General features: G+C 40.2%; 1 protein-coding gene, 1 long non-coding RNA gene and 1 pseudogene across 39 annotated transcripts in view; 2 read left to right on the top strand and 1 right to left on the bottom strand.

The window, feature by feature from the left end:
- Positions 1 to 27,019, bottom strand: part of X11Lbeta (amyloid-beta A4 precursor protein-binding family A member X11Lbeta) — a 154,235-nt gene that overhangs the window by 92,697 nt on the left and 34,519 nt on the right. The gene's annotated exons all lie outside the window — the stretch shown is intronic.
- LOC149268168 (uncharacterized) lies at positions 17,005 to 17,595 on the top strand (annotated as a pseudogene).
- Positions 17,804 to 19,844, top strand: LOC149268167 (uncharacterized). The gene is made up of 3 exons (XR_016271186.1): positions 17,804 to 18,279; positions 18,452 to 18,511; positions 18,598 to 19,844. It is a non-coding gene; the product is annotated as an uncharacterized LOC149268167 (long non-coding RNA).

The raw sequence follows: 27,019 nt of genomic DNA, 5'->3' as shown, positions 1-27,019 counted from the left end.
GGCAGGACTTTTCAAATTTTGAGTTTAATGGCATGCTAGCTTCAGATAATGAAGAATACAAATATTAACAATAAAAGAGATATATTTTAATGTTATTAGTGCTTAAAATCATAATATATAGCCTTTTATTCCTTGAAAAACATTTTTTCCCAACTTCTACTATAAAAACTATATGATATAGTCAACCGATTTTGATAATTTTTTTACAGGGACTTTAAAACATAAAAACACACCTAATATGTGAATTTGGTGTAAATTACTTAAAAGCAAAAAAGTTAGGACAGTTAATAATATGAAAGAGAAGCGGTGCCACACCCATTTTTTCATCAAAAACGCGTGTTGCAAACGAAAGTCAAATGCAAACAACCAAAATTTAATTATCTTGACTGGTTCAAAAGTTATTAATTAATTCCAAAAAATCGAGCTTTTGGCCCATAGTGCTATGTACTGGCTTCCACCCCTCCGCTCCTCAAAGAGCGGCTGTCTGGCATGGAATTCAAATGATCTAATAAATCTACAAAAACATCAAACTGTCACACGTTCTGTTTATGTATATATATATATATATATATATATATATATATATATAAACTACGCCCATTTTATAGAGTATATATATATATATATATATATATATATATATATATATATATATATATATATATATATATAGGTGGTTGAGCGTGTGCGATGTGATATTTGCACTTTCAATTGTTAAACAGCAACCAATAACATTGCAAGACATGCCCTTAAATCAATTTGGAATAAATTAAAAAAGGACCTTAATTTGAGAATACCGTGTGAAGGGTATAAATAGCAGGATACACATTAGAGTCCCATTCGACTATGCGGTCAGCAATTGACTTTGCTGTTTACAAAGGTACCGGCCGCCAGATTAGGATAAAAGAGTGCTTCGATCTATTTTCAGACCATCTTCCCCTCATAGTGACAGTGCACGCACAGCCTCAGCCTTTCCCTACAAAAAAAAAAAAAACAGCTCCTGCCGCCAGAATCTGATCTAGGAGCTTTCAGACGCCACCTGAACTCTTTGCTACACGAAACAATAGTCGAAGTTGTACTCCTAGCTATTCCACTCCCCCGACGCAGACTAGAACGCCCTCAGCAGAACATCGCACTTCCGTTGGAAATACAAAATCCCCTCACGTACAGAAGGTGGGCAAGACGACGTTGGATGCTCTCAAGAACGTCAATGGACAAAACGAGGTACAATGAAGCCACCAGGCAACTCAAAGTTGCTCTCAGTGCTCTTCAACACAGACGAATAAGTGATGCTCTGGAACGAGTAGACTCTCCGTTCGATGCTGAATTTCACCTGTGGAAGTTTACCTGAATCATTAAAAGGAAACCAATGCGTCGTTACCCTATCCGCAGCACATCTGGTGCTTGGTTAACGGGTGATGAGCCACAAGTCGAAGCATTTGCCATCCATCTACAGCAGCAGTTTACGCCCCTGATCAGTGCTGAGCCAAACGAGGTAGAAGACACAGCTAACAACATACTCTCCCCACTCCCAACAGATGACGGGATTAGGTCTTGCACCAGTGTTGCCAACTTTTGTTGAGCAAAAAAAGCGGTTTTTAGTGGGAATATATGTACTTAAAAAAAGCTGAAATTTTGTGAAAAAAAAAAATCGGACAAAAAAGCTGATAGTTTTTGCTTTGATTTTATTGATATTTAAATATAATTTTACCTGACGCTTAAAATTGAGTAAGCATATCAATATTTATTCTATTGCGTAGTTATGTTTTTATAGTATTGACCTGACTAAAACTTCTTACCACTTGCGTGGTCGACCATGGCAAGGAAAGCAAAGTGAGTGACCAAGTCCCTACATTTTTTATTTCCTCCCGAATACTTATAAGCACACCTCTCACCCTAAACTATGTAGAGTCTTAAAATTTTCCCCACCGAATTGGGTGAATTTTCTTATATTGGTGTTCAATACTTTCAATGTTCTTTGAATAGAGTAACTCTAGTATTGGAATGATACTATTTTTGTTTACTCGCAAAATATATACATATGCAAGAAAACGAATCAACATTTTTCACTATTTTAAAATTTGCTGGCATTCTATTAATTAACATTCTATTAATATTAACATTCTATTAATTAACATTTTGTACTACAGCTATCAAATGAGTTGCATACATTCTTTTTAATTGCTTTATAAGCTCTGTTAGAGAATTTTTACTTTTTATTTACATATAATCAAGAAGTTCGATATTATTGCTCACAATTAGTTATATTGAATAAAATATAAATCATATTTAGCTCACAATTAGTTGTATTGAATAAAATATAAATCATATTTTAGTTTTGTTAGTTCCACTCTATTATCGATTGGTTCATTCATAGAAAATTGACCTAATGAACTATTTAGTTTTAATTCAACGGCAATGACAAACACTTCTACATACGATTAATCGCTACAAATTATGATAAATTGATCAGTAAAGAAAAAAACGGAAAAAACCAAATTAGTTTTTTAAAAATCAAGAATTCCGTAGCCCGATGTTTTGGAATTTTTCCTGCAATTGGATTTTGAAAAAAGTAAGAACGCTGCAGGCGGGCGATACCGATTGCAGAAGACTCATTCACAGCCCAAACGCTGTCAACTAGAGTATATTGTGCAATTTTCATGGCATGATCCCATTAAAATTGGAAAATCATCGATAGCTTTTGCATTCAAATTACATACATATATAATTTATACAATTTTGACTTTTAGTAATATACATATATTTATATCCATATATTGGATACCGGCTTCAAGCTAACAGCAGATCAGCGCGATTTTCCTATGCTTGTGCACACACTCATCGTCTATTCTATGCGTACAGACCGAAGCGTGCCTTTTCTCACATTCTTAGAATTTCGATTGATTTCTGGACTTTCTAGCCGTTACTGTAGTTTTGTCTGATGACGCTCTCTTATTAATTATTCTATTTTAGCAACTGTCAGTTGCCAACTGGCTGGTCAAGCAAAGCAGTGGTGCTAAGGGCGACGGAAATTATGTTAGAGTAGGGGAGCTTCGAAGTTCGAACCTCTACTATGTTATTTTTATACCCTGAACCCATTGAAAATGGGAAATCAGGGTATAATGGTTTTGTGAAAAAGTATGTAACGGGTAGAAGGAGGCGTGGCAAACCCACAAAGTATATATATTCTTGATCAGCGCGACGAGCTGAGTCGATATAGCCCTGTCCGTCTGTCCGTCCGTCCGTATGTATGCGTCGATCTCAGAAGTTATAAGAGCTAAAAAGCTGAAAATGCATACTCGTGTGTACCATACGCAGTACGAGTTTGCTTTATTTTTTCGATAAATCATCCGATAGCTTTTTTTATCGAGAATAATCGAAAATTGATTTCGTTCTTTTTAGCCTAATTTGAACACTTTTAGACGTGGAGTCTTCAAATTTGCGTTGTACATAAAGTTAATCGATACAAAGATTTTGTAATTTATTTGATTTTGTAATTTAAAAAGATTTTGGATACCACGCCCCCTTCTCCTACTATTTGCAAAAAAACGCATTTCAGGTACTAGAGACTTGTGCACACACAATTTCACCATATGATTACGCTCTGAAAGTTTCATTAAGATTGTATGTCTACAAAAGAAATTATTCAACAAATAAATTCTCATAATATTGCCCACACTGCAGCGCAGCCCAAGCGCAGTCGCTGCTTACTGCGCAATTAGCAGAAATTGACACACTACATAACATGGACAGCAGCAACGCCCAAGTGAGAGCATTGACGAAACAAGTAAGAAAGCTCTAGTCGAGACTGCTCGACTAGGAGATGCCCTGAACCCTTCGCGCAATAGCTATTTCAATCATTCATCATCAATCACAGGCACACACGCACACACACACACACACACACACACACACACACGCATACACACATATAGACAAGCACCCACGCATAAACATGCATGGGCTGCGCAACAAAAATCTAAATTGTATAAAATGTATATACAAAAGTATACATTTAAAATTTGGAGACTCTAGCTCCACAGATGTTGGAAACATAATTTTATAGCTGATTTTCGATAAGGTTTTATATCGATAAAAAAGTAACGGGATGAGTTATCGATTTTTGGTGATAAACTCGATATCCGCGCTGAAAATACGGACATTTAAAAACAAATTTGAAGTCTCTAGCTCTTATATCTTTTGAAATCGACGCGTTCATACATACGGACAGACGGACGGACAAACAGACGGACAGGGACAAATCGACTCAGCTCGTCGCCCTGATAAAAAATATATATACTTTTTGTTGTCTGCAAATAAGTGTCTTTCACTGACACAATCAGCTCGCTGTCTTCGTATCGCTCAAGTCAAACACTGATCGTTTGCTCGAGTTAAATGAAGCAAACTGTCAGTTGCGTTTGTATGGGTAATCACGCGCGATTCTTGCGTTCTTTTTGTATGTATGTATGCGTGTATTTACATGCACCCGAAGGCAAAAACATTTTCTGCTGAGTTTTTTAGTCAAAGTGTTTTTTGCTGAGAGGCTTTGTGTGAGGGAAAATCGTGTTAGTTTTACGCGACACTCACGTGAGAGCGACACACGAATGAGTCATTGCATTGCGTCTGAGCGAAACAGATTCTAAAGAAAACAAAGAGTGACGCTCAGAGCGAGACGTGTCTGCCCAATTTTATTGGTTATGATGCGAAGAAGAGCATAAACGAAAAAACGATCAACTCTCATTTGCAAGCTCTGGTCTTCACGCTACACTCATTTGAGAGCGTTACACGAATGAGTCATTGCAATGCGTCTGACCGAAACAAATTCTAAAGAAAATAAAGAGTGTCGCTCAGAGCGAGATCGTGTCTGCACAAGCTTTTCGGTTTTGATACAAAACAGAGCATATACGAAAAAACTATCAACTCTCATTTGCGAGCTCTGACTTTATGGGGTCTGCCACGCCTCCTTCTGCCTGTTGCATACATTTCAACAAAACCATTTGATCAATAATAAAATATCGGAAGTAGTTATCGATATATAGAGAAAAACTTGATATGCGCGAGATATACACAGACCTAGGAAAAAAAATTCAAGTCTCTAGCTCTTATATCTTCTGAGATCGACGCGTTTATACATACGGACAGACGGACAGGGACAAATCGACTCAGCTCGTCGCCCTGATAAAAAATATATATACTTTATAGGGTCTGCCACGCCTCCTTCTGCCTGTGTCATACATTTCAACAAAACCATTATACCCTGATTTCCTATTTTCAATGGGTTCAGGGTATAATAAATAAATACGACATTCATTTTTATGCCCCCATGCTGTCACAAACGACGCGAAATTCACAAGTTTTCTGCAACGTGAAAACTGTATGGAATGTACTCACTCTCCCTTTCGCTCTCTCTCTCTAGCTGTATGTGCAATATGCAGCTGCAAGCGCTGCATTTCCGGACGGCGTCCAACGGTCGGAGTCTATTGCCACTGACCGAAAGAAATCGAGAGAGCGGCGCTCAAGCGAAAATTGAGCTAACAGACAAAGTGCACTGTGGGGAACTGAAAAACGAAAGAATTACGCAAGAGCAAAATACAAAAAACTGAGAAAGAAAAGGAAAGGAAAGGAAGCTGGGACAGCAAAGGCGGAATAATATTGGTTTAACTTCGGTCACTCGGCGACTGGGGCTGAAACTCTGTGGCGAGTGAGGTTGGCTCGCTTGCTGGTGTTGCATATAAATTTGGCATGGCACGCGCTGGCAACAAAGCAACACAGTCGAGGGCCAAGCTGACTGCCCAGCCGCGGCAATTCGCAATGCTACAACACTAGCAGCCGCCAGACCGCTTCATACTCCTTCTGCAGCAGCATATTTGTTCGTCACACTGCATAAAACTCTTAGTTACTTATGGTGCTACCCAGTTTGGGGCAGGCATTGTGACTGTTACTCCTAGTAATTATGTCTTGCCATTGCTTCAATCCAAGCTACGTCTTTTGCCTCCTCTACCGCTAGTGAGCCTACAAAACTAATGCTGGTGTGAGGAGCAATATTGGTATGCACGTATTATTGTATATGAACATACGTAGTTGCTGTGCCTTTGCATATACGTGTTACTCCACACAACGACGCGAGTACTGTAGGTCCTACTTTAGTCGGCCTCTTTCGCTCCTACAGCAATGGGCCGCGTCGCACGCACGTCGATCATCGAGGACCGTTAGCCGAGGTGCCGTTCGGGCCGGGTGATAGTAGTGGACACTTACACTCGCAGGGCACCAACGGTACTTCGGCCAATGGGAGACTGCCACGCAATTTGGCGGGAAAATGGCGTCACCCAGATCACGCCACTTTACCGATTTTATGGGCACGAACGGCAGAAAGGCCCCGCTCCAGAGCTGAACATGCCCCGTTACCATCCGGTACCACAGCAGGGCCTGTGGCTGGGCTATAAAAGGCCACCGGCAGCTCCATACGGGGAATTAAAAAGTGATTATTAAGAGTGAAGGTCAGAGTGACAAGAGTGCCGAAGCGAAACAGTAAAGTGAAAGTTAACGTGAGTGGCAGATCAGGACTCCCAGGACATCGTGGGAACAGCAAGAACATCGTAAGAACAGCAAGAACATCCAGTGGGAATCCTTGCGACGACTAAAGAGGCAAGCAGGATCGTCAGCGGCACCAACAAGGACATTGGTGCAGCCCAGCAGCTTAAGCGAGTTCTGCATATTTGAGTAAGTTCACGTAGCCGTGCGTAAGAGAAGTGTTGTGAGTGAAACGAAGCTAGTGTTTTGCTGTGAGCAAGTGGAATAGTAGGAGAGCCGAGCGAACTGCCGGAGCTCACAGGCCCAAATCCTGGTGTTTCCGAATCGTTCCACTGAAACTAGCGTGTTTTAGCACAACACTCTCCCAGCCGGAGTACGTTGAACCAGCACTCAGCCGGTGTGCCCTGCTAAAGCGAACCAGCATAGAATCAAAAAATAAGTGACGTGTAAATTTACCAGCTTATATTCAAGAAAATATACTTTACGCTATAAACTATAAATCACAAGTGACTAATTAATATCGCAGGAGCTTCAACAAATAAATTTGTAGGCACGAATCCACAGTTAGCTGAAACTAGCCCAGCTTAGACTCGGGATAAACCGAAGGTTCGTTACACTGGTAACAATCCTACATCAACTACTAGCTCGACAGTTCGGGCTGTTCCTAGGGATATCGATATTTCGACAGTAAGAAAACAAGTAAGATCGTTGAAGTCGGGCGTTATCGACTGCGGAATACTCATTCACATCCCATCAGCAATTTAGCAGCTAAGTTTAGCTCTAACACAGTAGAAATGCGATTTCCCGATTTGCCACGCCCTACTAGTTTCTAACGGTGCCTCAACTACAAAATTTGAATGCTTACGCTAGAAAAAATGTGAAAATTACAAGGTATTTTTCGATGTTCCACGCCCCTAAAGAGGCGTAAAAATGATTTTTCAGTTATCGATAAAGGAGGTTACAAGTAACTCAACTATCAAAATTTGAAGCTTCTATCTATTATACTTAAGGATATATAAACTTTTGCGGTTTGCCACGCCCCCTGGGGGCGGACATCTAACCATCGAAGCTTTTTGGTCTTGGGTGGTCAGCCCGAGTATATATACCAAATATGAAGTCTCTAGCATTAATAGTGTCTAAAATATAAGTTATTGATAACTTTATAAAAACAACAGAAAAGAAAAAGCACCCTTTATCTGAGAGTTAGTGTTGCTCCGAAGCGTTCAGAACAACGGCAATATCGTTCGATGCGGGAGCTTTGAGCATAATGCAACGGCAGTATCAGGCTACTCTTAAGCTTTGTCGCTGCCAGCGACAATGTCACCAACGCCAACTATTTTCTCAACCTCAACTAGCATGTTTTAGTCTTAAGTTTCAACTCAACGAATAAACATAAACTTTTGAATTAAAATAAAATTAACTCAGATCAACTTTGAAACAAAATAAAATTAACTGGCGCCCGAGCAGTGACCGACTTGTGCTTTAAACAATAGAGCAAAACCGTTACTACGTTTACGCAATTGGTATCCAGCAGAACAATTCTAAAAGAAGACTCCCAATTATTAATTTAATCGGCATAGGAAAGCTCTGCAGCAATTTGGCACTCAATTGTAAAATTGCACATCGGTGGACCACATGTATGGACAGCGAAACCCTAGTAGGAAACCTAAAAAGGAACAATCTGGTCCTATCAGGAAAGGTGGTCAAATTATTGGTAGTAAGTATAAGAATGAAAAAATCGAGAAGAAAACAACGGTGAACAAAAGCTAAACAAAAACGAAATCAAGGCAAAATATTGTGAGAAAGGAGTTAAGCACACCTTTGTGTCTCTAGTTTACTAAGATCAAAACGACACAATTAAAATATAAACAAACTACGGGAGCATTAACTATTTCAATAATGTTTCGCGTCTTTCAGCTTACACACACACAGGCATACATACACACACACGCATACACACACACACATACACAAACACACACAAGCATATACACACAAGCATAAAAACGCATGGGCTACAGTGTGCGCTTACTATGAGAACTTAATTGTTTAATAACTTTTTTTGTGGACATACGATCTTCATGAAACTTTCATGATTATAACATGGATATGCATGTATTTGCTAAAGCATAAGTCTCTAGTATTTGAAATAGGGAGAGGGGGTGGACATAGAGGTGGGGGTAAATTTTAACAAAAACCAAAATTGCATATAAGCATACATTAAAAATTTGGAGACTCTAGCAATAAAGGTTTTCGATAAGGTTTTTATCGATAAACTCATCTGGATAAGCTATCGATTTTTAATGATAAGCTCGTTATCCGCGCTGTAAATACGGACATTTAAAAAAAAAATTGAAGTCTCTAGCTCTTATATCTTCTGAAATCGACGCGTTCATACATACGACTCAGCTCGTCGCCCTGATCAAGAATATATATACTTTGTGGGGTCTGCCACGCCTCCTTCTGCCTGTTACATTTCAACAAAACCATTATACCCAGATTTCCCATTTTCAATGGGTTCAGGGTATAATTAATTTATAATGTCAAGGTAGTATCTAGTCGAGCACACTCGACTAGAGTTTTCTTACTTATTTGTACTCGACTACGAAATCTCCTGAACCCTTGGAGTAATAGCTATTTCAATAATTTTTCGCGTCTTTCTACTTACACAAGAAACACGCACACACACACACACATTTGCATTTGCGCGATCTACAGACTGAGCGCAATCAGAGTCAGCTGCGCTTTCAGGACTATCTCCGATGACGCGGCGCTCGTCATAGCCGGTATGGTGCCACTGGAGTATTTGGTCGCCGAAGCCGTGGAGCGGAATTCGCACGGGCCTACGCGACTCAACGTTGTCAGGGCGAACAGCATCGCACGATGGCAAAGGAAGTGGAATAGCTCATCTAAAGGGCGGTGGACGCACAAGCTCATCCCGAAGCTTGAACCATGGGTCAACCGCAAACACGGCGAGGTAAACTTCTACCTTACGCAGATCCTCTCTGGACATGGATGCTTTCGGAGCTATTTGAAGCTCTTTGGCCACAAAGAATCTGACGAGTGCCCCTGGTGCGAGCGAGGGCATGTAGAAGACGCCAACCACATTCCTTTCGAATGTGTACGGTTCCTGGAGGAGAGGCGTCGTCTGGAAGAGGCAGTGGGCCGCTTCATCAGAGCGGACAACATTGTCAACGCCATGCTGGAATCGGAGGAAGCTTGGGAACTAACAAGCACCTTCGCGGCCACAGTGATGATGGAGCTCCGCAGAGTCGAGCGAATGAGAAGACGAGCTGTCCCAGGCTAAGGTAGCGCACAATGCTTGCGAAGCAATGCTTTACGGCCGTCCCGCAAGCATCGCGCACTATCCTAGCCACCACGCAATTTGCAATTTGTATTATAAAGATTGTCAATAAACGAATATAAAACAAGTAAGAAAATTCTAGTTGAGAGTGCTCGACTAGATACTACCCTGAACCCAACAAATAAAAATGCCCATTTAGTATGGCTGAAATTTCAATTTCGATGTATTTAAAAATATAAATAAAATACCAAACTCATTTAATAAAATATAAAAATATTTTGAAACAATTAAAAAAATTAACATCAGTTGCATCGATCGGGATTCGAACCGCGACTTCTCGATCGAGCGTTATGCAGCTAACAAACTACGCCACCTCACTTCTGGAAGCTGCGCTGGCAAAACTCAAATAGATTCACTGCTGCAGCGCCATCTACCAAAACTAAACGAAACTAACAGCTGATGTGATTCAACGAATGTTTTTGTTGTAGCTGCTGCACGTGCGTTTATTAATTGGCCAAATATTTGATTATTTTTTATTAATTTTTGACTGAACGGAATTTAATGAAACTTTCAGCATATGATCTACATATTATATTGAATATTTGAGAAATTTAAAAAAAAGAAAAATCATTCACAATTAGCTATAGTGGCATCTGATTTGAACTTGAATGTTTTTACTCGATAAAAACATAACTGGATGATTTATCTAATTTTAAAAGCAAACACGACGTCCGCGCTGTATATACGGTCATTTAAAAAAAAATTCAAGTCTCTAGCTCTTATATCTTCGGAAATCGACGCGTTCAAACATACGGACAGACGGACAGACGGACGGACGGACAGACGGACAGGGCCAAATCGACTCAGCTCGTCGCCCTGATCAAGAATATATATACTTTGTGGGGTCTGCCACGCCTCCTTCTGCCTGTTACATACATTTCAACAAAACCATTATACCCTGATTTCCCATTTTCAATGGGTTCAGGGTATAAAAATGTACCACAAATCATGACGGAGCCACCTCCAAAGTCTGTCCTTGAAAAAAAACATAGGACCATCCAGGTTAAACTTCTTCCCATCAGAAAATATGACCAGTTAGGGTAAAAATTTATAAATATACTGTAGGCCAAAAGACGACGATTCAAACGCGCGTATGTCAGATCGGTCGCAGTATGTCTTTCGGCAAAATCAAGTCGAGCAACCTTGTGGCGACTTAGCAACATGGATGCTTTGGTTAGTTAAGACCTATTTATGATTCCTGAGGTCTTAAGTACTCGCTAAACAGTCATCGCTGACATGGATGCGGCTAAAGCTGTACAAGCCGTTGGGCTGTTGCTGGCTTTCTTAATAATTTTGCGTTTATCGTGCGCAATTCGTAACGGTTTTCACCCAGTACGTTTTCTTGATCCTTATTCTTCGGGGTTATCCAAAAAAATGTTAATTACACTTTGATTTCTTTTTAAAATTCGTAAAATACTCGAAATAGACTCTCCTGACTCGAAAAGTGAGAAAATACGGCCCTTTTCATAATAAGATAATTGTTTTGCAAGCGGCATCTCTTAAAAACTATCTAAATTACAATGCCAAAAGTCTGTTCCGCAGTTAATAAACTCAACTTTGCGACAGTGGGCTATAATTATGATACACAACAAGTAAGAAGGCTCCAGTCGAGACTGCTCGACTGGGAGATACCCTGAACCCTCTAAGCTGATATTCTAATCATTCTGCACTTCTTTTATGCACACATACATACACATGCATCCACACACACGCATAAGCCTGCGCTCTGCTAACTGCGCAGTAAGCAGCGACTGCGCTTGGACTGCGCTGCAGTGTGGGCAATATTATGAGAATTTATTTGTCAAATAATTTCTTTTGTAGACGTACGATCTTCATGAAACTTTCAGAGGGTAATCATAATGTTCAAATGTATGTACATTCCAAAGCACAAGTCCCTAGTATTTGAAATGCGTTTTTTACAAATTGGGGGCGAAGGGGGCGTGGTATCCAAAATCTGTAAATTACAAAATCTTTGTATCCATTAACTTCATATACAACGCAAATTTGAAGTCTCCAGGTTTAATAGTATTCTAATGAGGCTGAAAAAACAAAATCAATTTTTCGATTATTCTCGATAAAAAAGTTATCGGATGATTTATCGAAAAAATAAAGCAAACTCGTACTGCGTATGGTACACACGAGTATGCATGCCAAATTTCAGCTTTCTAGCTCTTGTAACTTCTGAGATCGACGCACTCATACGGACGGACGGACGGACAGACGGACAGGGCTATATCGACTCAGCTCATCGCCCTGATCAAGAATATATATACTTTGTGGGGTCTGCCACGCCTCCTTCTGCCTGTTACATACATTTCAACAAAACCATTATACCCTGATTTCCCATTTTCAATGGGTTCAGGGTATAAAAATGCAAGCAAAAATGCTAACACAGAGCAAAAGTTAACGGTCCTTTCTTAGTTTTCCATAAATTGAGCATAAATTTCAATAAAATCTACTAAACATGCTCCAGTCTACAAAGTGCTGTAAAATTTATTTTTGAAAACCCTTAAATATGTTGTTAAAACTGGCTCAAAGTTTAAGTTGCTGGGTGGGCTATAATTATGATAAGCACTGTATATTGAGATTTATTACGATCGGGCGCATTTGTTAACATTCTTGAGTTGCTCTTCGCTTGTTGTCATATATTTTATTGAACTTCTATTTGTTTCGATTGAAATTGGTGTCAACTGAGCATCACTTATAGCATCATGACTGGCAAGCGAGGAAAGAATCGGTCTATGGACGAGTTATCATCGAAGCGTGTCGAAGCTCTGTTGGCCGCATACAAAAATGTTACAAACGATTTAACTCGCATAAACAAATCATTGATGGATTACACTAAACCAGTAGAGCCATTTGAAATTGAATGTCGACTTGAGATATTGAACCGCTACATAGAAAAGGCCTTTAAAACACAACAAGAGTTGGACCACATTAACGCAGATTTAGTGCCTCGGTCAACGTCAGAGGATTTATGTGTGTCAACAAAGGCACTTCTAATGAAGCGAGGTAGTGATAGCCAACCTAAAATTGAGAGTCCCGCTAACTCTACGATGATTAGCTCAGTGTCACACTCTAGGAATCTACCGAATAAAAAGTTGCCAAGGTTTAGCGGTGAATATTCGGAATATAAGAATTTCATCGGACTTTTTGAGAAGGAAGCATTAGGTACTGTCAAGGCATATCAGGTGACAGATGCTAATTACCCAAAAGCGTTAGCTGCTTTAAAAAATGTGTACGACAATCAGGGTCTCATATTTTTTAACAGCATTTCGAAACTATTTGATCTCCCACACATGTCTGAACCTTCAGCGTCATTTTTGCGCATGCTGATAGACTCAGTACGTGCCCTTTACGAGTCCCTATTATCGCTAGGATCTGATAAGCAGATTTCGAATGCCATTCTCATCCATTTAGTAATGATGAAAGCGAACACTGGCACGCGCTCTAGGTAGGAAGAGAATCTTGACTACAATAAACTTCCATTGGGGCAAGATTGTGAAGCTGCCTTAAACAGACGGTATCAGCATTTAAGTGCTGAAGAATCATCCGGTCCAAGTCGTAAGGCAGCTCAGGATAGTAAGAAAAGAATTGGAAAAACTTCACTAGCTGTCGCTCTGCCAAGTCAGCCACAGAGTCCTAAATGCATGTTTTGTAAAAAGAATGATCACTTCATTTACTCGTGCTCGTCATTCGTAGCAATACCCTGTCAGAAACGTTTTGCGTTCGCAAAGAGCTATCCGCTTTGAATAAATTGTTTGCAAACAGGACACTCAGTGGCTGCTTGCAAATCAGCCCACTGTCGTGTGTGCTCTAAGCCGCACCATACCATACTGCATACATACAGCTCTGAGGCGGCTCAAAGTAGCTCAGCAGTTGTATCAGCAGTCCCTCGTGTCACTTCGTCACAGATTTCATCTGTAAATCACGCACGGATAGCCTCTGATCAAGTTCTTTTGGCAACTTCAGTTGTGAAGATTAAAGATCAATCTGGATCTTATCATTTAGCTAGAGCTTCATTAGATTCGGGCTCGCAAGTTAATTTAATAACTGAAGAACTTGCAAAACAGTTGAAATTAGAAAGGCAAAGTTCTGGGATTCAATTGTTGGGCATTGCTAATTGTCAGTCATCTGTTCGTCACAGCGTTCAAACTTCGATAGCGTCCCGAACGGACGACCTAGAAATCCGAACAGACTTTGGTGTGTTACGTTCCATTTCATCGTACCAACCAGAGAAGCACACTGAAGAGATCGAGGTACCTGAGAACGTACAATTAGCTGATCCTCAGTTCCACAAGACACAACGTATTGATTTGTTGCTCGGTGCTGATATCTTTTTTGATATATTAAGAGAAGGCAAAATTAAGGGATCTGATAACAGCCCAAAATTGCAATTGACTGCCTTTGGTTGGATTGTATCTGGTCGCTGCCGAACATTGAATGCAGCTACTAGTTCGTCGACTTTCATTAGCGTCGTAGCCGACGACATAGCTATAGATTCGATAGTTCGCAAATTCTGGGAGTTGGAAGAAAAGCCAAATACAATTAATTCGAATTTGTATACCCCAGAGCAACAACTGTGTGAGAAGTCATTTGTGGAGACTATTTGCCAAACTACCTCGGGTCGGTTCAGAGTGTCGCTGCCATTCAAATCAAGCCCACATTGTCTTATGACACAGCCAAGCGACGTTTTCTGGCTTTGGAAAGAAGAATGAGCAAGCAAGAAGACATTCGGCCAATGTACATTGACTTTATGAAAGAGTACTTGGCCTTGGGTCACATGAGCCCAACTGACAATCAAATTCCGAGAGAGCCGCATTATTTCATCCCATATCAATGCGTGCTAAGACCGCACAGCGCATCCACTAAACTTCGAGTAGTGTTTGATGCATCTAGCAAGTCCTCCTCTCAATTGTCGCTGAATGATCTACTCATGGTGGGTCCGACCATCCAGCCGCAGTTATGGGAGACTTTGCTAAGATTTCGACTTTGCCCTTGGGCTGCTACAGCAGACATCGCTAAAATGTACCGTCAAATTAAGCTTGACGAGTCCCACCGCAACTTTCAACTTATTGTGTGGAGGGAAACGCCCACTGATCCGTTACAAATCTTTCAATTAAATCAGTAACGTTTGGGACAGCGACTGCTCCATTCTTAGCAATTCGATGTTTAAAACATCTAAGTGACTTGCATGCTTCCACTCATCCATCTGCTGCAAGATCGTTAGCCAAAGATTTCTATGTTGATAACTTGTTGACAGGAGCAGATAGCGTTGAAGAATTGTGCTTGTTGCATCGAGACTTGATAGCAATTCTTCAAGCGTTTGGGTTTCCTCTCACAAAATGCTCGTCCAATTGTAAGCAACTCGCAGCACAACTAACTAGAAACGATATAGTCATTGGTCATCAAGAGGACACAAAAACATTGGGATTAATTTGTAGTCCGATGAATGACAGCTTTAGATACTCCATGAACTGTCCAGTAGAAGTTCAACAGACCTAAAGATCCGTTTTGTCATTTGTGGCAAGGTTATACGACCCCTTAGGTTTGTTAAGTCCGATCGTAGCTCGTGCGAAGGTCCTTTTACAGGAAATGTGGTTGCACAAACTTGGGCGGGATGACCAATTGCCTGTTCAAATGAGGCAATAATTTGAGGCAGTAACTAGCTGTTTCTCAAACTTAAGCTCGTTGCATATACCTCGTTACGTTGGCACACTCAAAGCAAAAGGATGCCAAATCCATGGATTTGCTGATGCCTCAACGAGAGCTTACGGTTGTTGTTTATACGTAAGAATGCAAACAGATGAGGGTATTACTACCAGGCTGCTAGTCGCCAAATTGAAGGTAGCGCCCTTGAAAACAAAATCTGTTCCACGGTTGGAGTTATGTGCTGCAGAATTGTTAGCTACCTTGTGGGATGCAGTAAAGAATATCCTATCAATCAAGTCACATTTTGGTCAGGCTCGGAGGTTGTGCATCATTGGCTGCGAATGCATTCATCTAGCTTAAACACATTCGTTGCTAATCGCGTGGCAACCATCCAAGAGTTGACAACTAACGTATCTTGGCGGCATGTACCAACTAAAGATAACCCAGCAGATATTGTATCTCGGGGATGTTCAGTTGAGCAGCTTAAAACCTCATTGCGGTTTTGCGGACCAGGATTTTTAAAGCTTTCTGACACGTTGTGACCAGCCAACCTACAAATCACCTTATCAAAAGAGTTTGAGCTGCTAGATCTACAATTACTATGATCGCGGTCGATGAGGTGACAAACCCCATCGCACAACTTATTGAATCAACTTCGTCATTCTCTAAGCTACTCCGCATCGTTGCATATATGTTCCGCTTTATCAATGGAAAACAAGAGAGTCATTCTTCACTGATTCCTACAGCTTCTGAATTAAGTTTCGCATTCCTTGCAGTCATATCTGTAATTCAACACATCGAATTCAGCGAAGAAATTAACAAAGTAAAGAAATCAATCGGGTTGCAACCGTCATTGCAAAAACTGACGCCTTTTTTGCACCCACATCAGCATGGCAGGCGTGTGTTGTGGTTGCTACGAGTCGGAGGTCGTCTATTGAAGGCACCACTAGCACGTATTGCCAAATTCCCCTAATTGCTTCCAAAAAAGTGTCGCTTTGTGACGCTTTATTTGGAGCATTTGCATCGCTCTGCCACGCTTGCTTGCCACGCCAATCCACTGGTACTAATGGGCCTGCTTCGTCAGCAGTTGTGGCTGGTCAATGCTCGAGAGGCTTGCAGTGAAGTACATAGTTAGAAAATGCGTACATTGTTTTCGCTACAAGCCGAAACTCTTATCCCAAATAATGGGTAATCTTCCCGCTGATCGCTTACATGGAAATAGGCCATTTGAGATCAGTGGAGTGGACTTTTGTGGTCCAATACTAGTTTTGCTGGGAATTCGTGGTAAATCACCAGTTAAAATGTATATTGCCATATTTGTTTGTTTTACCTCGAAGGCTGTGCATCTCGAATTAGTCACCGATTTAACCTCGAATTCTTTTTTGAAGTGTTTATCCAGGTTCATTGGTCGACGTGGGCTTGTTCGGAAGCTATACTGCGACAACGCCACCAATTTCATGGGTGCTGCACGCACGCTGCACCGCAAAGCTACTTTCCATGGCAACACAGCGGATACGGAAACGTTTGCTGCGGAGCGGGGAATGGAAGTTGTTTTCATTCCTCCTCGAGCGCCACATTTCGGCGGCCTTTAGGAAGTGGCGGTGAAATCCGCGAAGGGTTTGCTGCTGAAGGCAATGGGCAGCGCAATCTTGCGCCAGGACGAGGTAGTCACCGTGCTGGTCGAGGTAGAGGCCGTGCTCGATTCGCGGCCAATGGTCGCTCCCAACAGCAACCCTAACGACGGCGAAGTACTCACGCCAGGGCACTTCCTGATCGGAGCAACGCTCGCGCCACTGTCAATCGTGTCCACCGAGCCAGTCGACGACGTCAAGCTGACGCACTTAAAAAGATGGCAGCTGACATTAAACATCAAGCGGCGGCTCTGGAGGGACTGGTCAAGGGACTACCTTCTCAGCCTCCAGCAGAAGTCGAAGTGGACGAAGGAGAGGCAGAACATCGAGGTCGGAGCAGTCGTGCTCGGACAATGCTTCTCCACAACAGTGGATGCTGGGCGTGGTGACAGAAGCCATAGCCGGCGGAGATGGTAGGGTGCGCGTTGTTGTCGTCATTATTTTATTGAAGTCCTACGGCGTTTCAACGCAGCAGATGTTAAGGCATTTGCCTTGAATTCTACATTGAAGTAGTAAACTATTAAGAGCCATTTGTTGTTGAGAGCGCGAGCACGGGAGTGCGCTCTGATGGTGTCGCTCGCTGTTTGCGCATAGATGCGCTTTCACTGTGCAAGCTGCGCTTGCGTTCTTATATATCTATATATATAAAAGAAAGTTGTGTAAAAGTGAAGACTGCTTATAACTTGATTTGGGCTGAACCAATTTTCATGGTTTTTGATTTGTTGGATTTGTCTCCGCAACGAGTTTAGTATAGGGTCTTAAAAATACTGAAAAAATTTGCCGAATACTTGAAAAACGCGGTTTTTTCCCCAAATGTTCAAATTTTTTTTATACCCAGTAGGCTTGGTAACAGTGACAGTTTTGACAATAGTGTAGAAGTAAATAAACAAATGTAGTCAGTCAGTCTACGGTCTCCTGACCTCGAGCAGACCTGACTATTCAAAAAAAAAAAAAAAAAAAAAAAAAAAAAAAAAAAAAAAAAATTTTCAAATCAAAAGGAAAAATATTTCAAATCAAAAATCTGCAAAAAATCAAAAGATTAAAACCTGACTGTTCAAAAAATAAATAAAAATTAAAAATTCGAAATTAAAAAAAAAAAAGGTAATTATTAAAAAGTGTATTTTTGGCTTTTTATATTTTCGGACTTTTAAACTTTATAAATATTTCAAATCAAGAATCTGCAAAAATAAAAAAAAAATCAAAAGATTAAAACCTAACAATCAAAAATAAATAAAAAATTCAAAATTCAAAATTCGAAATTAAAAAAAATAAGTTAATTATTAAAAATTGTATTTTTGGACTTTTACAAAAGCTAAATATCTCGAAAGTTCAGGTATTTGTTTGTCTCAAACATAAATTTGTGTAAATTATTTATATTTATATTTCTCGATTGTTTTATATGGTTTTGTGCGAGGGCAGTATTACTATTAATAAAAATGCCGCGTCCTAGAAGATCTAATCTTTCCCGGCGGACCCATAATGCAATTAGGCAACGGAATAGCGCGAGTCAATTATCTGACGAAGAGCGAGAAATCGCCCGAGAAAGGCTCCGCGTTAGTACCCAGGGAAGAAGGGCCTTAATTCGTGCTTCTCAAAGAGAGGCAGCCCGTGAAATGGCAATAAGAAATGGTTCAAGGATTGATTTGAATCGAGCAGCGTTTCGATATGATTGCACCATTGATTACAGCTTGAATCGTTTAGTTTGCATTGGTCCAATGGACGTTGTTTGCTAGCATTGTGGCGCATTGAAGTTTGCTGGTGAAACGCCCGGTTTGTGCTGCCTTAGTGGTAAAGTGACATTGCCATTAGCGGTCACCATAGCCATTGCGTTCCCTGCTTTATGGCGAAACACTAGAATCACGACATTTTCTAGCGAACACTCAAAAATACAATGCCTGTTTCCAAATGACATAATTTGGGGCGGAAAATATTGGAGACGGATATTTAAGGTAATTTACGTTAAAAATTTTATTTTCTATGACTGCCAAAAAAAATTTTGAATAATGTAGTTTGTTAGATTTCTGTAAATAGTGTTTGTAAATATAACTATAACTATGGCTTTGAATTTAAAGATTCAAGGCCAGATTTGCCATCGCATTGGATCATTGCAACCTATTGAAGATGCACAGCAAAAATTCTTGCAAATATACTTCATGGGCAATATGGAAGAACAACTTGACCGGCGTCAAGAAATGAACACAGCTATGAAAAGAGCAATTCTCCATGATTTGCATGCTTAGAAATTTAAACCAACCAAAACTGTGCAATGGAACGCGTTTGGTGATAAGAAAACTGATGAGCAATGTGATTCACGCGTTGATACTCAAAGGAAAATTTAAAGATGAGGAAGTTCTTATTCCTAGGATTCCGATGAGCTCAACAGATATGCCCTTTGAATTTAAACGAATTCAATTCCCGCTTCGTCTTGCCTTCGCCATGACGATCAACAAGTCACAGGGCCAATCTTTGACTATTTGTGGCCTCAATCTAGAAAATGCGTGTTTTTCTCATGGTCAATTGTACGTGGCATGCTCACGTGTTGGCAAACGATCCGCATTATTTGTTCTTGCACCCGACCAAAAAACGAAGAATGTCGTTTACAACAAGGTGCTTGAATGAAAATCCGATTAATAAATTTATCAGTGTATCCCAGCCTGAACAACATAGCTTTCAACAATTTTTTACCTAGAAATAATATAGAGGGCAATGCAACGTTTGCCGGGCCAGCTAGTGTATAATAAAGACAGTACGAATTTTTATTCGAAGAGACCGCAAGTTGCTTTATAATTCTGGACCATTGCACGGAACAGACTCCTTTTGGAAGGACAAGGTGTATTAAATCAAAACAGAATTATCAGACATATGAAGAATTGTTAGAAAGAGCTATTTATGGGTATAACTACTCAATCCATTCAGTAACGAATAAAAGACCATTGGACGTGTTTTTCGAACGAAATACCACTACTGACCCAGAACAATACGAAAAAAGCAGGAAAGACACTATTGACAGAAAAAAAAGCAGCTTGTCGATCTAGAATATCACAACAAGAAACGTAAAGAAATACTTAGCTACATACGTACCAGGTCAAGAAATATTTGTGAAATGCATTACCAGATTAGGATCAAAACTATCGGCAAGGAATTCGTCAAGGAAGACAGAGGGTCAACAATCTTGACAGAAACAAGAAAAATCGTTCATAAAAGCAACTTAAGAGTTAATAAATAGCAAGACTTTAGACATTCAATTACTCATTAACATATTTTATAAAATGGCTAATCTTGTACATAATTCTAAAACTAGTAATACATAAATCCCACTGTGAACCAAATTGTATCCCTAGTTTAATTAAAATAAGATATCATTTTGTAAATCGCGGAAAATGAGAAGTGGTTGGCTGGGAATAATCAATTACAACTGCTTGACGACAAGCAGACGCTAAGGCAGGAAGAGATATTGATAACAGAAAAGAAAAAGCACCCTTTATCTGAGAGTTAGTGTTGCTCTGCAGCTTTCAGAACAACGGCAATATCGTTCGATGCGGGAGCTTTAGCATAATGCAACGGCAGTATCAGGCGATGCTGCAGCTTTCTAACGGCAGTATCAGGCTACTCTTAAGCTTTGTCGCTGCCAGCGACAATGCCACCAACGCCAACTATTTTCTCAACCTCAACTAGCATGTTTTAGTCTTAAGTTTCAACTCAACGAATAAAGATCAACTTTTGAATTAAAATAAAATTAACTCAGATCAACTTTGAAACAAAATAAAATTAACTTATAGCAGCCACGCCACGCCAAAAACTCAAGGTTACGTTAGGTATAAATCGTTCAAAGAGGGGCGAGAGGAAGTGAACGATTTACCACGTTCAGGACGACCTTTGACGTCTTCAACTGAAGAATTCTTGGTGTTGTTCATTCGGAATTCTTACCGGAGGGTCAAACCGTCAATAAAGAATATTATCTTGGCGTTATGAGGCGTTTGAGAGAGAATGTTCGTCGCAAAAGACCAGATTTGTGGCGGACCATCCCAGAATATAGCTTTAAAAAGTGTTTCGATGATTGGAATTTCGTTAGAATAAAGGTATTGCCCCAGAAGGGGTCTATTTTGAAGGGAATATAATAAATTTAAATGATTGATAAGTTGTTTGTGTGATACTTGAGATTTCCGAGTACTTATTTGACAGAATGTACATACCAAATTTCAGCTTTCTAGTTCTTCAGCTAATATATTCGCTGCCCACCAGTGCCAAACTTATTACCCCTTTTCGTGAGCGCCACTGCACAAGAGGGGAAATAAACGCTGTGCGTAGCTGATATGCTGCTTCGCAAATAAGTAAGACAAAATACACTTCTAGCAGTATAATCCAATTGAAATGGATGAGAATAATTCTCGAACTATCAGCTTGGTAATAATCAGATTGATTACGAACAAGTAAAAAAGCTGTAGTCGAGACTGCCCGACTACGAGATCCCTTGAACCCTTCGAGCAATAGCTATTTCAATCATTTTTCGCGTCTTTCTGCTTACACAAGACACGCACACGCACACACACACACACACACACACACACACACACACACACACACACACACACACACACACACACACGCATACACACACAGGCATATACACACACATCATACACACACACACATCATACACACACACACACACACGCATACACACAGAGATACGCACGCACGCATAAACACGCATTGGCTGCAGTGCACTGCAGTGGTGGCTTACTAAGGGAACTTAATTGTTCAATAACTTTTTTTGTGGATGTAGTTTCTTCATGAAACTTTCAGATTATGATTATATCATGGATATGTATGTATTTACCAAAGCACAAGTCCCTAGTATTTGAAATACGCCTTTTACAAATGTAAGGGTGAGGGGTGACTTAGGGGTGGGGGGTGAATTTTGACAAAAACCAAAATTGTATAAAATACATTTAAGTATACATACAAAATTTGGAGACTCTAACTTTAAAAATGTAGGAGATATAAATTTATAACTGGTTTTCGATTAGTTTTTAAGATGATCAAGAATATATATACTTTATGGGGTCTGCCACGCCTCCTTCTGCCTGTTACATACATTTAACAAAACCATTATACCCTGATTTCCCATTGAAAATGGGTTCAGGGTATAAAAATAAAAGGAAGAAACTTTCTTCTCCCTTTACAAGCCTTCAGAGGTCTAACAAAAACTTAAAACTAGAATCAACGTCAACAACAACCAGCACAATAAACTCTAGCAATAGACTTGCCTTGCTAGATATGGACATTGATGAAGCGAGTGAAATCTACGATGACGAAACTCCTAGATTCTCTGATGAAGCAAATAATAGCTCTTCTGATGCTGTACTTCAGAATACTCTCAATATGAATCCTAACGATACGGCCAATACATCTAATGCTAATAAGCTTAGTTCCCCAAAGCCACCGCAAATAGTGGTTAGTATTACCGACCTTAATGATCTCTTTGAACTCATCAAGGAGGTAACTAGCCTAAATAGCGTGTCCATCAAAGTCAATTAAGGTGAAACAGCCCGAATACTTCCCAAAGACTGTGATACATATAGAGCCATTATCAATTATTTTTATTCTATTGGGATTTAGTTTCACACTTATCAACTAAAAGAAGATAAACCTTACAGAATAGTTGTTGACGAGCTACACAACGAAATTATTAAGGATTAAAAAAAAATGGATTTGTTGCTCTGTACATAACTTAAGAGTATAATAGCTAGAAGCTTCATTTGGATAGTTAAGTTACTAGTAACCTCCTATATCGATGACTGAAAAATAATGTTTACGCCTCTTTAGGGGCGTGGCATATCGAAACATACTTTTTAATTTTCACATTTTTTTAGCGCAAGCATTCAAGTTTTACAGTTAGTGTACCGTTAGATTTTTCTAAGAACTGACCAAAAATGAGTTGTCTACGCCCAGTAGGGACGTGGAAAATCGGGAAAAACTGAATTTTCTACTGTATTAGACTACTAAATTTCTGATGGGATGTGAATGACTGATTCCGCAGTCGGTAACGCCCGTCTGCAACGTTCATGCTTGTTTAATAACATAAGACCATGTCCAGAAATTAATGAAATATACATTATAATTTAACACACTGTGCCAACAAAAAGTGAGGGTAGAGAGGTAGAGAAGTGAGGGTACAAAGGCTGCCGGTGGTATCAGGAGTTCCATATAAAGCAACACTCCGATACGATACGATACGAGTCAAAAACAGGCAAATTTGTGGCAGCAACAATTAAAACAGAGACAACAGCACCAAACACAAGAAACCAGCAATCCTAGAGTGATTCTGGAGGTAAATCCTATGCTGCAATATCCCGTGGCGACAATGCACCTCCCCAGCCCCAGAAACAAATCAATTGATATGCTCCAAAAGGTAATAGTTACCAACAGCACCATCCAGTTGACGTTCAGTCATTACTAGAACAACAGCAATTTCTGAAATGGCAACAGCAGTTGCAACTACAGCAGCAGTAGCAATTTCTCTTACGGCTCCAAGAGCAACAAAGAGAACAACAACAAAAAAACAAGCAAAACAGCCAACGATTAGAACGACTTGACAGCATGGTTCACGATATGGCTAATATGCTAAAACAATGGACTGGAAGGAAATACGTGTAATCATCAGCTCCACAATAACGCCTCCACCTCACCCTGAACTCGATCAAGATCCTTATTTGGACATTCTGCTGCTAAACGAGATAAGGCAAAGCCGAGGGGAAACAGTAAATATCTATGGATATGCTTTCTATTCAGCTACAAGCCATCTACTCAGAACTACTCAGGAGTTCTCTTTGACATTTGACACAGGGAATTCTGGAAACGAAATCCATGCAAATATCCTCAAAATAAGTTGCCACAGGTCTGGGAGATATGGAATTCAGCGCAATTTACTGTCCGCCAAGGAATAGACTTGAAGAAAGGCACTTCAGTAACATACTTGTCTCCAGCGGCCAAAGATATCTGGTTGGTGAAGACTGGAATGCGCGACACACGTAAAACTCACCCAGGGGCCGAGAGCTAGCCGAGCAAGAGGGGCTAGCATTCTCGCTACGGGATCACCAACCAGATATCCATATGTGTCGAGTCACACACCTAGCTGAATCGATTTTGCTCTTTACCATGGAATATCGGAGTCACAAGCAACTATATACTGATTTTGACTACATAGCTTTCGTTGTTAACCTGCAAGTAGATGGCTCCAACATCAGACCAAGCCCACGGTTGAGCAACAACAGCGCTAACATCACGGAGTTCACACAACGTCTTGAATCCGCCATCGAACTGAGCCCCACCCTGAACTATGGAGAAGACATTGAGAAGGCCGTTGATTCTCCAACCGAAAACATATATATAGCTGCTTCTGCGTCAACCCCATCTGCTCCTGGAATGGTTATGGCATTGTTCTCTCAAGAGCGGCTAAAGAATTAATTATAAGAAAGAGGAGCCTCCGAAGAAGAGCGATTCAACCTCAAGATCCTTAGGACCGACTGCAAGAGAGCTACGTAACCTCCTAAGGGAAATTAGAAATGATTTCTTCAATCAGAATCTCGCTTCTATGGACTATACTATTGATTCCAACTATTCTCTATGGAAATGCACAAAATCGCTCAGGCTGCAAGTCTTTCCAAAGCAATGGATATTAGCTGCAATTACAATGATACACAAGCCAGGCAAGCCAGAAACGGATTCAGAGTCACATCGGCCAAAAAGTCTCCTACCTTCTCTGTCTAAGTTATGAGAGAGGACTATTGCAAATCGGATCTCTACCAATACAAACCAATGCAATACATTGCCGGATCTTCAATTTGGTTTTCGAAAGGGGCCCGGGACTGTGAAATAGGTCCATAGATTGGTGAAGCACACAAGGTGCCTTACCTTTGGGACACACCTCACAGCTGCAGCCAAGAAATGTCGTCATAGACTGCTGCAACTGCAGATGAGATGCAAAAGAACGGTATATGTTCATTGCATTTTGCCTATTTGGTTTTATGGAATACATATTTGGGGGATTGCTGCCAAATCTAATTACAAACGAATACAAGTACTGCAGAATAGAGTACTTTGACAGATAACAAACTGTCTCTGGTACGTACATATGTAGTAACACACTCCACAAAGATCTAAGACTGCATACTGTCGAAGAGCAGATTGGCATGCTCACAAGCAGGTACAGTGAAAGACTATTTAGACACCGCAGCCTAATTGCAAGAGGACTACTTCCCGCCAAACCATTAAGAAGGCTTAAGCGACTTTGCTCAAACTATTGGACATCAATAAGACCTCCATAATTTGAAATCCTCATAACTCTTTATAGGGTTTGGTTCTTCTTATAATCATTGATTTGCGTTGTTATAGTACTCTTTATGAAGTACAGGTTCTACACTTAATAAAACAAGTAAGAACGCTCCAGTCGAGACTGCTCGACTAGGAGATACCCTGAACCCTCTAAGCTGATACTCTAATCATTCCGCACTTCTTTTATGCACACATACATAACACACGCACGCATAAGCCTGCGCTCTGCTAACTGCGCAGTAAGCAGCGACTGCGCTTGGGCTGCGCTGCAGTGTGGGCAATATTATGAGAATTTATTTGTAATGAAACTTTCAGAGTGTAATCATATGGTAAATATGTGTGTACATTCCAAAGCACAAGTCTCTAGTATTTGAAATGCGTTTTTTACAAATTGGTGGACAAGGGGGCGTGGTATTCAAAATCTGTAAATTACAAAATCTTTGTATCGATTAACTTTATATACAACGCAAATATGAAGACTCCATGTCCAAAAATGTTCAAATTAGGCTAAAAAAAACAAAATCAATTTTTCGATTATTCTCGATAAAAAAGTTATCGGACGATTTATCGAAAAAATAAAGCAAACTCGTACTACGTATGGTACTCACGAGTATGCATGCCAAATTTCAGCTCTCTAGCTCTTATAACTTCTGAGATCGACGCACTCATACGGACGGACGGACGGCCGGCCGGACGGACGGACAAACGGACAGGGCTATATCGACTCAGCTCGTCGCGCTGATCAAGAATATATATACTTTGTGGGGTCTGCCACGCCTCCTTCTGCCCGTTACATACTTTTTCACAAAACCATTATACCCTGATTTCCCATTTTCAATGGGTTCAGGGTATAAAAACAAGTAAGAAAGCTCTAGTCGAGACCCCTGAACCCTTCGAGCAACTTATATGTCAATAATTCTTCGCATATGCACACATACACGAACACATACAGACATATCTACTCACGCATAAGCATTGGCTGCAGTTTTGGCTTACTATGGGAACTTAATAGTTTAATCACTTTTCTTGTGGATGGACTGTCTTGATGATTAGATGATTTAGATTATGAATATAACATAGATATACATGTATTTGCCAAAGCACAAGTCTCTAGTATTTGAAGTACGCCTTTTACAAAGGTGAAGTTGAGGGGGTGGATATAGGGGTGGGGGTAAATTACAGCAAAAATCGAAATTATATATACAACATATAAGTCTACATTTAAAATTTGCAAGCTCTAGCTCTAAAGGTGTAGGAGATATAATTAAATAACCAGCTTTCGATAAGGTTTTTGATCGATAATAAAATATCGGGAGTAGTTATCGATATATAGAGAAAAACTTGATATGCACACACACCCGCACTCACGATACGCACGCACGCATTAACACGCATTGGCTGCAGTGGTGGCTTCCTATGAAAACTTAATTGTTTAATAACTTTTTTTGTGGACATACGATCTTCATGAAACTTCAGAACATGGATATACATGCATTTGATGAAG

This window comes from Drosophila arizonae, chromosome X (genome assembly GCF_054131065.1).
Source record: "Drosophila arizonae isolate 15081-1271.41 chromosome X, UAZ_ARI_1.0, whole genome shotgun sequence".
In the NCBI taxonomy this organism is placed as follows: domain Eukaryota; kingdom Metazoa; phylum Arthropoda; class Insecta; order Diptera; family Drosophilidae; genus Drosophila; species Drosophila arizonae.
Note: the sequence above shows the minus strand (reverse complement) of the source record. Positions and strands in the feature narration are given on the sequence as shown.